Here is a 9997-nt window from a genome sequence, read left to right as displayed (position 1 = left end):
TAAGCATTTGTAATTTTTGAATCTTTACCAAGCTTGTACCCTCGTGTGTAACTTGTAAAGTGTCCCAAATTTCTTTAGCGGTTTCACATGCCGAGACACGAGAAAATTCAGTTTGATTTAAAGCATTAAATAAAGCATTGATACCCTTTCCATTGAACGAAGATAATTCGTTTTCCTCTTTCGTCCACTTATTTCTCGGTTTCGGACCGGTAACATTCTCGACAACTTCGGTACGATGTTTCCACCCGAATTCAATGGCTTGCCATACCCGCTCGTCGATGGCAATAAGAAACGCCCTCATACGGACTTTCCAATAAGCGTAATTAGTGCTATCGAAGAGAGGGGGTCGATTGATGTTACCGCCCTAGGCCATGATTTACAACCTATACCCGCTCTGATACCACTTGAAAGATATGGATCCCGAGGATCTAAAAGGTAAGTAACACCTAGAGGGGGGTGAATAGGTGTAAAAACGGCAAACTCAAAAATCTCGATGCAAATAAAACGAAATAGCGAAAAATAATACAGCACACCGAGAATTTAACGTGGTAAAACTCCAAACCGGAGTGAAAAACCCACGGGACCGATCACGCGAAGAAAATCCACTTAAAAAACTTGAGTACAAGTGATTTTGACAAAAATACACGACTCAATTTACCGATTTCCCGTTGTTGGTGATCTTCGCCGTTCCTCGATCGATAGGAATCCTCCAACCGACCTCGCCGCAACTCCTTGCAGCGTCAATGCCTCAACTCCTCGAAGCGTCCACCGAATCCTCGGCTACACGCGAGATCCACGCGCCGAACCTCCTTCCGGAGCTTGTAGAATCGAAGATTTATGGTGATTAAGCCTTAGAATCCCATAAGCGATGAGGGTCTACCTTTTAACACTACAACAGAATTAGGTTATAGGGACACATGTTTGGGACACTTTTCAGTAAGTGTCCCATTTATGTTAAAACTTAAAAACACATCTACTAATGCCTAAATATAAAGCCCAATCCAACCAAAAATAAAAGATTACTCTACTCAATCCACCACACCCAGTCCATTTGGCCCGATTACAAACAGAAAAGAAAAAAAAAAGAAAAATCAATTACCATCTTTTCTTCTCTCTTCACTCAATTCACTGAAATTCTAGACGAAGAGCCTTTACTATCGTCCTCCTCCGCTACCGCAGCCAACGAGATAGAGTTTCGGCGGTTGCTAAATGCTTAAATAACTGTTGGTAAATTAGCAGCACTCTTTTAGGTTATAGCGACACTCTTTAACTGTCACTATATACCTAGCGACCCCACATATAGCAACACTTTTTAAAAGTGTCGGTAATTTTAGCTAGCAGCACTTTTTTGACATGTACCTACATTTAAAAGTGTCGCTATAGACCGTTTTTGTTGTAGTGTAATCAAATATCTACTTGATTCTCGTATAAGTTCTCGAGTAAAAATGAAGAATCAAGTCGATCGTTGATTGTTAGAAACTTGTTATTGGAATAGAATCATAGGAACGGGAAAAACAAGTTTTTAGGGTTTAGAATGAGTAGAAATTCAAAGCCTTAAACTTTAAGATGACCCCCATAGCTTATTTATATATTTAGAAGACTTAGAAGTAGACTAGGATTGCAAAAAGTCCTTTTTAAAAAGATGTGTCGTCCTCAGAGACCGGTCCTCTCGAGGAAACCAGTCTCTCACAGACCGGTCTCTCAAGTGAGAGACCGATCCCTCGCTGCGTGACAAAAATCACAACGTTCGGGAACCGGTTTCTCAAGCCAGAGACCGGTCCCTCACTGCGCGACAGAAATATCAATGTTCGGGAATCGGTCTCTCAAGCCAGGAGACCGGTTGCCTCAACATTCACGCAGTAACGACCTTAAGGGAACCGGTCTCTTCAACTCAGGGACTGGTCCCAGAACACATAAAAGTTCAGTAAAAGAGTTTTAAAGCAATCTAAGCCTTCTGAACTTATTACAATTAAACATCTTCACCATAAATCATCTATTCTTCATACCTGAAGTGCCGAGCTTTCTGAATGAGTCTTTGTTCTTCAATTTGAATCTTTTCTTCAAACTTCTGCGATCAACTCTTCAAGACTCCATTCAACTCTACGAAATCCGCCAACCTATAAAATTCTTAACACTACGCGACTTATGCTCGCTCGTGCGGTATCGAGAAACCTACGGGGTCGGGAGGGATAGACTCATTCCTAGAGTGGGAATGCTGGAGCTACCACCGACACTTAGGTGGCACAAGTTGGACTACAATATGTAGGTCCTAGAACATGTTGGAAACCATGACATTTAACCGAGAAATAATAATCACTACTAGATAGGATTAGTAGTTGGATACTATGACATGCTTATAGCATAGTGTTGAGACATGTAGTATACTTGATAGTTTATTTATTGCATCATTGTGTACTTGGTTGCCATGATAGAGCATAATCATTATATATTGATAGAACGAGACATGATATTTGTTGCCGGGTCGGGACATAATACTTATGCATTGGACATTCCTCATCATGAGAGAGTAAGTGTACAACATATTGACATCGTGGTGCTTATGGTATAGTAAACATACATGTCTTCTTATCGCAGTTATTACTATCATCTTCTGTTGCTTATCGTACTTACCCCTTTTTCCTTTGGGGCCTAGTGGTGCATTGAGTTGAGGTCAGTAATTGCCCACTGGGAACTATAAATTATAGTTCTCACGCCCTCTTTTTCTTGTTGTTATTTCATAGCCTTCGGCACCTGCGGAGGCACGGGATCGCGGCAAGAGAGTCGCATAGCTAGTTAGCTGGGACCCCTTGTGAGCGTAGGTGGTTTACTCTTTCTTTTGTATTAGAGAGAGAGAGAGAGAGATTTTGTGAGCCATGTGTAGAGAGACCACCTGTATACTCTTGATGTTTAGCTTTGTATTTGGGGTTTCCTTTGCACTACACTTTGGCTTTATTTGTAGATTTCAGTTTTATGTCTACTCTTCTGTGTAGAACTTAGATATTTTCTATGCTCCAATATCGCTAGATTCTTCTGCTTTCTTGTTTCATTTCCGCTGTTGTTGTAGACGCCTTATATGTGTAGACATATGGCGGGTCTGGGCGCGCTACCGGGAGGGCCTCTGCCGGTCCCGGGGCGTGACAGATTAATTTGGTATCAGAGCCTAGGGTTAAGTCTTAGGGGACCTAGTAAACCTTAGGCCGGTTGGACTATAGGAAATAGGCTCGTGAGAGACGAGGTCTATTCGACTTTTGAGCGAAAGTATTATGATTGGGTTTTATGACAACTCTAAAAAGTTAGAGTTTAATCGGAGTGTATGACTTCTAACTTCGTGGAGGGTTACGTTGGCGGCCGACAATGTAATATCGGGAGTTAGTTGTGGATAACACTTCCTTACTTTCGCATGATTTGGGTATTATTTTTTTGAGCGGGGATTCAATAGCGCGGGTTACTAACTTGCGCTTTTATGTTCTGTAGTGACGATGCCGATTACACGCTCCGAATCCGCCGGAGCGGACGATGCCGCACACCTCGAGGAGGTCGAAACCTCCGCGACTTCCGGATCTAGCGAGGTCCCGATTTGAGGTCCTAGCTTGCGGTCCTCACTGATCTTGTAGCACAGCAGGCAGCGGCCGCTCAGCGACAGGCTGAGATGGCACAGCGGCAGAAGGCGCGGATGAAGCATCTGGAGGATCTCTTGCTACAGCAGGCAGCAGCTTCTAGGGAGACTCAGGTTCCCACATCGCCAGCACCCGTAGTGGACGTCGCGCCGAGGGCGCAATCCCCCGCTCCCAGTTCTTCGCGTGCGGCACCAGTAACCGCACCTCGGGGGGAAGTGGTCGCAGCACCCCCGGTTCAGATAACCGCGGCGAGGGCAGCTTTCCCCGTGATGGCCGATGGAGCTGAGCGGGATCGGCTCATGGATCGCCTCAGTGAGTTTAGGAGGTGTAGCCCGAGGATCTTCGACGGCGAGAAGGTCGACCACTGGATTGTTGAGAAGTGGTTGATGCACATGGAGAAGCTATTTCGAGATACCTTCGTTGAGGAACGGGATAGAGTTTGGCTCGCCAGACATCACTTGGACGGCGAGGCCTACCGTTGGTGGTTGGATATCCAGGACAACCCCAACACTGATTTGGCAGTAATTTCTTGGGCGAGGTTCAAGGAGCTCCTACTAGCACACTACTTCTCTGCCAGCGTCAAGAGGAAGATGGAGCAGGACCTGCGCAGCTTACGCCAGGAGGAGCGGACAGTGGCCGAGTACGAGAGAGAGTTTTCTCGGCTACTTCACTATGTACCCTTCGTAGTGCGGGACGATGAGGACAAGGCCCGCATCTTTGAGCGTGGATTGCGGCCTTCGATCTTTCAGTTGGTGCAGTCCTCCAACCTCCAAACCTACCGGGAGGTTGTGAACCGTGCACTCATCGTGGAGGCTGGAGCGGCAGACCTTCAGGAGCGTCGTGAAGGCTTGGAGAAGGGGAAAGGCAAGAGGCCTGTGGCTGAGGGTGCGAGCCAGACGCACTCACGGAGGCCGCCAAGGCATCCCAGGAGTCGGAGTCAGTCGCGAGGACGTGGCTCGTCTACGTAGCGAGGAGGACTCGATCGTCGCCAGGCACCGCGCTGCGTGATCTGTGGTGGTCCTCACTACCCACGACAGTGTTCACACAGTCGGGGTAGGTGCTACCTGTGTGGCCAGGAGGGCCACTTCCAGGCGGACTGTCTGCGGGGTCCGTCGCCAGTGCCATCTTCGGCATCTGCACCAGCTTCACCGGGTCCCAGTCAGGGGACACCTTTTGTACACCAGCAGGCCGGGCGGCTACCTGTGCAGCGGCAGTTGGAGGGGTCACGGCAGCCCCCAGCGGGCGCATATACGCGGCCCAGACTGAGGAGGCGGTGGCAGCCGAGAATGTGGTCGCAGGTATCATTTTACTTTATGGCATTCGAGTACAAGCATTATTTGATACCGGTGCATCGCATTCATTCATAGACCGGCTGTTTGCCGAGTTGCATGGCATTGTTAAGGATTTTATAGGTTGGCGGATTTCGTAATGTTGAATGGAGTCTTGAAGAGTTGATTGCGGAAGATTGAAGAAAAGATTTAAATTGAAGGAAAAAGACTCACTCGTAAAGTTCGACATATAAGGTATGAAGAAAAGATCATTTGTGGTGAAGATATTTGATTAGAATAAGTTCAGAAGGCTTAGATTGCTTTAAAAATATTTTACTGAACTTTTCTGTGTTCAGGGACCGGTCCCTGAGGTCAAGAGACCGGTTCCCCTAAGGTCCTCACTGCGTGAGCTTTGATGCAACCGGTCCCCTGAGATGAGAGACCGGTTCCCAAACCATGGTATTTCTGTCGCGCAGCGAGGGACCGGTCTCAAGCTTGAGAGACCGGTTCCCGAACGTTGTGATTTTGGTCACGCAGCGAGGGACCGGTTCCTTACTTGAGAGACCGGTCTCTCACAGACCGGTCTCCTCTAGAAGACCGGTCTCTGAGGACGACACAGGTTTTTAGAAAGGACTTTTTGCAATCCTAGTCTACTTCTAAGTCTTCTAAACATATAAATAAGCTATGTGGGTCATCTAAAAGTTTAAGCCTTTGAATATTTACTGATTCTAAACCCTAGAAACTTATTTTTTCCGTTTCAATGCTTTGATTCACATAACGAGTTTCTAACAATCAACAATCGGCTTGATTCTTCGTTTTTACTCGAGAACTCATACGAGAATCAAGTAGATTTTTGATTAAAGGTGAACCTTCATAGCTTATGGTATTCAAAGGTTAAATCATCACAAATCTTTGATTCTACAAGCTCCGGAAGGAGGTTCGACGCGTGGATCTCGCGTGAAGCCGAGGATTCGGTGGACGCTTCGAGGAGTTGAGGCGTTGACGCTGCGAGGAGTTGCAGCAAGGTCGATTGGTGGATTCCTATCGATCGAGGACCGGCGAAGATCACCATCAACAAGAAATCGGTAAATTGAGTCGTGTATTTTTGTCAAAATCACTTGTACTCAAGTTTCTTAGTGGATTTTCTTCGCGTGATCGGTCCCGTGGGTTTTTCACTCCGAATTAGAGTTTTCCCACGTTAAATTCTCGGTGTGCTGTTTTATTTTCCACTACTTTATTTTATTTGCATCGAGATTTTCGAGTTTGCCGTTTTTACACCTATTCACCCCCCTCTAGGTGTTACTTACCTTTTAGATCCTCGGGATTCATATCTTACAGGCATCCCATTGATATCTTTGTTGCATCCGGGACGAGTTGTTGTACCCGATCACTCTTTAGATATTCGAGAGTTGTGCCCCAGTTGCCCTGTTCGGGTTGGAGATTGGATTATACCCGTAGACCTTTTAGCTTTGCATAAACTCGGAGAGTTTGATGTTGTCTTGGGCATGGATTGGTTGACTAAATACTACGCCGCAATTGATTGCAAGAATCAAACTGTGACATTTAGAGAGCCGGGGCAGGCGAAGGTTGTGTACCGAGGATGCCAGAGTTCGCTGTTTGCGATGACGATTAGCTCCTCTCGAGCTAGGCAGTTGATCAGCAGAGGCTGCATAGCCTATTTGGCTACTATTGTGTTGCGGGGTGATGCAGACGCCCCTAGGATTGAGGACATCCTCGTAGTACGGGAGTTTGGAGATGTGTTTCCAGCGGAGTTACCAAGCATGCCGCCTGATAGGGAGATTGAGTTTGTGGTAGATCTCGTTCCCAGGACTACTCCAATCTCAAAAGCGCCCTATAGGATGGCACCGGCGGAATTGAAGGAGCTGAAGGCACAGTTGCAAGACTTTCTCGAGAAGGATTTTGTGCGAACGAGTGTGTCACCTTGGGGAGCACCGGTCCTATTCGTCAAGAAGAATGATGAATCACTTCGCTTGTGCGTTGATTATCGTGAACTCAATAAAGTCACGATTAAGAACAAGTATCCACTACCGAGGATCGATGATTTGTTTGATCAGCTCCAGGGGTCGAGTGTGTATTCCAAGATCGACTTGCAGTCGGGATACCACCAATTGAAGATCAAGCCTGAGGATGTGTCGAAAACGGCTTTTAGAACACAGTATGGACATTATGAGTTTACCGTTATGCCGTTTGGGCTTACTAATGCCCCGGTAGCTTTTATGGATTTAATGAACCATGTTTTTAAGCCTTATCTAGACAGGTTCATCGTAGTGTTCATCAACGACATTTTGGTCTATTCCCGAAGTGATGCGGATCACGAGGAACACTGGAGACTTGTACTTCAAGTGCTTCGGGAAAAGAAGCTCTACGCCAAATTGAAGAAATGTGAGTTTTGGCTTAGAGAGGTGGCGTTTTTGGGCTATTTGATTTCAGGATCAGGTATAGCCATGGATCTTAGGAAAATTGAAGCTATCAAGGATTGGCCGAGGCCGACGAGTGTTACCGAGATACGGAGCTTCATTGGTTTGGCCGGCTACTACCGACGGTTTGTCGAGGAATTTGCAAAGTTATCCACTCCCCTCACGAGGCTCACGCATAAAGGTACCAAGTTCATCTGGAATGATGCGTGCGAAAGAAGCTTCCAAGAGTTGAAGCAAAAATTGACGACCACCCCGATCCTAACCTTGCCAACTGCTGGAGTAGGGTATGTGATTTATAGTGATGCTTTCTTTAACGGATTGGGCTGTGTCTTGATGCAGGACGGGAAAGTGATCGCGTATGCATCTCGCCAGTTGAAGGATTATGAAAGAAATTACCCTACTCATGATTTGGAATTGGCGGTCGTGGTCTTTGCATTGAAGCTATGGCGCCATTACTTGTACGGCGAGCGATGCGAAGTATATACGGATCACAAGAGTCTAAAGTATTTATTCACTTAGAAGGAGTTGAACTTGAGGCTGCGCAGATGGTTTGAGCAACTCAAGGATTATGACTTGACTATACTTTACCACCCGGCCAAGGCTAACGTGGTGGCAGATGCGCTAAGTAGAAAATCGATGGAAAACTTAGCTATGCTCGTGGTTACTCAACCACCGTTGATCGAGCAGATGAAGCGGTTGGAATTGGAGGTGGTAGCTCCTGATACACCTTTGAGACTGATGACTTTGGTGGTGCAACCTACACTTGTGGAAAGAATTAAAGAAAAGCAAGTCTCCGATGTGGAGTTGCAAAAGATTCGAGCTAAGATGCTTGATGGTTGCACCGGTGACTTTTCTGAGGACGGTGTTGGACTGATGCGCTTCCGTGGACGGATCTGTGTACCGGCGGAATCGGCACTTAAAGAAGAAATTCTCCATGAAGCACACCGAGCACCGTATGCTATACATCCGGGAGGCACCAAGATGTACAAGGACTTAAAGTTGCTTTATTGGTGGCCCGGGATGAAAAAGGACGTTGGTGAGTTTTTTGCTAGATGTTTAACTTGCCAACAGGTGAAAGCTGAGCACCGAGTTCCTGCAGAAAAATTACAGAGTTTACCGATACAAGTATGGAAGTGGGAGAAAATCACCATGGACTTTGTGATGGGTTTGCCCCGCTCACAGGCCGGGCATGACGCTATTTGGGTGATCGTGGATAGGTTGACGAAATCGGCACATTTCATACCTATTCACACAACATGGATTGGTGAGAGACTCGCACAGGTATACTTGGATGAGATTGTGCGATTGCACGGGGTACCCACATCTATCGTATCAGATCGAGACCCCCGATTTGTATCTCACTTTTGGCGGAGCTTACAGGATGCTTTGGGTACGCGCTTAGACTTCAGTACAGCTTTCCACCCCCAGAGTGACGGGCAGTCAGAACGTACTATACAGACTCTCGAGGACATGCTTCGAGCCTGTATGATTGACTTTCAGGGAGGATGGTTGCAGCATCTACCGATGGCAGAGTTTGCTTATAACAATAGTTATCAAGCAAGCATCAAGATGGCACCTTTCAAGGCACTCTATGGACGGAAGTGTAGATCGCTACTTCATTGGAGTGAAGTTGGCGAGAGATTGGCTTTAGGCCCTGATGTGCTCCAGGAAGCTGAGGACAAGGTTCGCATTGCTCGGGAGCGACTGTTGACAGCCCAGAGTAGGCAAAAGAGCTATGCTGACAGGCGTCGACGAGACTTGGAGTTTCAGATTGGTGACAATGTCTTCTTGAAAGTCTCGCCGACCAGAGGGATTAGGAGATTTGGGATTCGGGGTAAGCTGAGCCCCCGATACATTGGACCATATGAGGTTTTGGAGCGTGTAGTCCCGGTAGCGTATCGACTTGCTCTACCTCCGAATCTATCGGGTGTACACAATGTCTTTCATGTATCGGTCCTTCAGAAGTACATCCATGATCCGGATCACGTGTTGGACGCCACACCTTTGGAGCTGAGGGATGATTTGAGCTTTGAAGAGTAACATTTGAGGATTTTGGCACGCGAAGTAAAAAGATTGCGGAACCGTGACATTCCCTATGTGAAGGTGCTTTGGAGCAACCACGACGAGTTCGAGGCCACTTGGGAGTTGGAGAGCGCACTGCGGGAGCGCTATCCCCATCTTTTTCAGATGGAGGCTTGAGGTACTTTACTTTGAGTTTCGCGGACGAAACTCCTTTTTAGGAGGGGTGAATGTAACACACTGGACCTTTGCAAATTGCGAGGTTCGAGTGATTGGATGTGTTTCGAGCTTTTCCACACTTGGTGGAGGGTCGTAGAATATTTTCAGACCTAATAAGTTCGAAAACCTGAGTTCTGGACAAGTCCTGAGAGTTTTTACTCTCGGGGACCGGTCCCTGATAGGAGAGACCGGTCCCCCAGTGAGCAGTGTTGCAGCAGCCCTGAGGCAACCGGTCCCTGGCGGGCGAGACCGGTCCCCGAGCCCGTCCGCGCGGGGAGAGACCGGTCCCGTGCGGGGAGAGACCGGTTCCCGAACGTGAATTTTCTGGGGGTAGGCCGAGAGACCGGTCCCATGACAGGGAGACCGGTCCCTCAGCCCGAAATCTGCCCAGACCGGGCTTTGCACAGGATGCAAAGTTGAGGGGTTTTTCTGGATT

Source organism: Ananas comosus, unplaced genomic scaffold, assembly GCF_001540865.1.
Source record: "Ananas comosus cultivar F153 unplaced genomic scaffold, ASM154086v1, whole genome shotgun sequence".
Lineage (NCBI taxonomy): Eukaryota > Viridiplantae > Streptophyta > Magnoliopsida > Poales > Bromeliaceae > Ananas > Ananas comosus.
Note: the sequence above shows the minus strand (reverse complement) of the source record.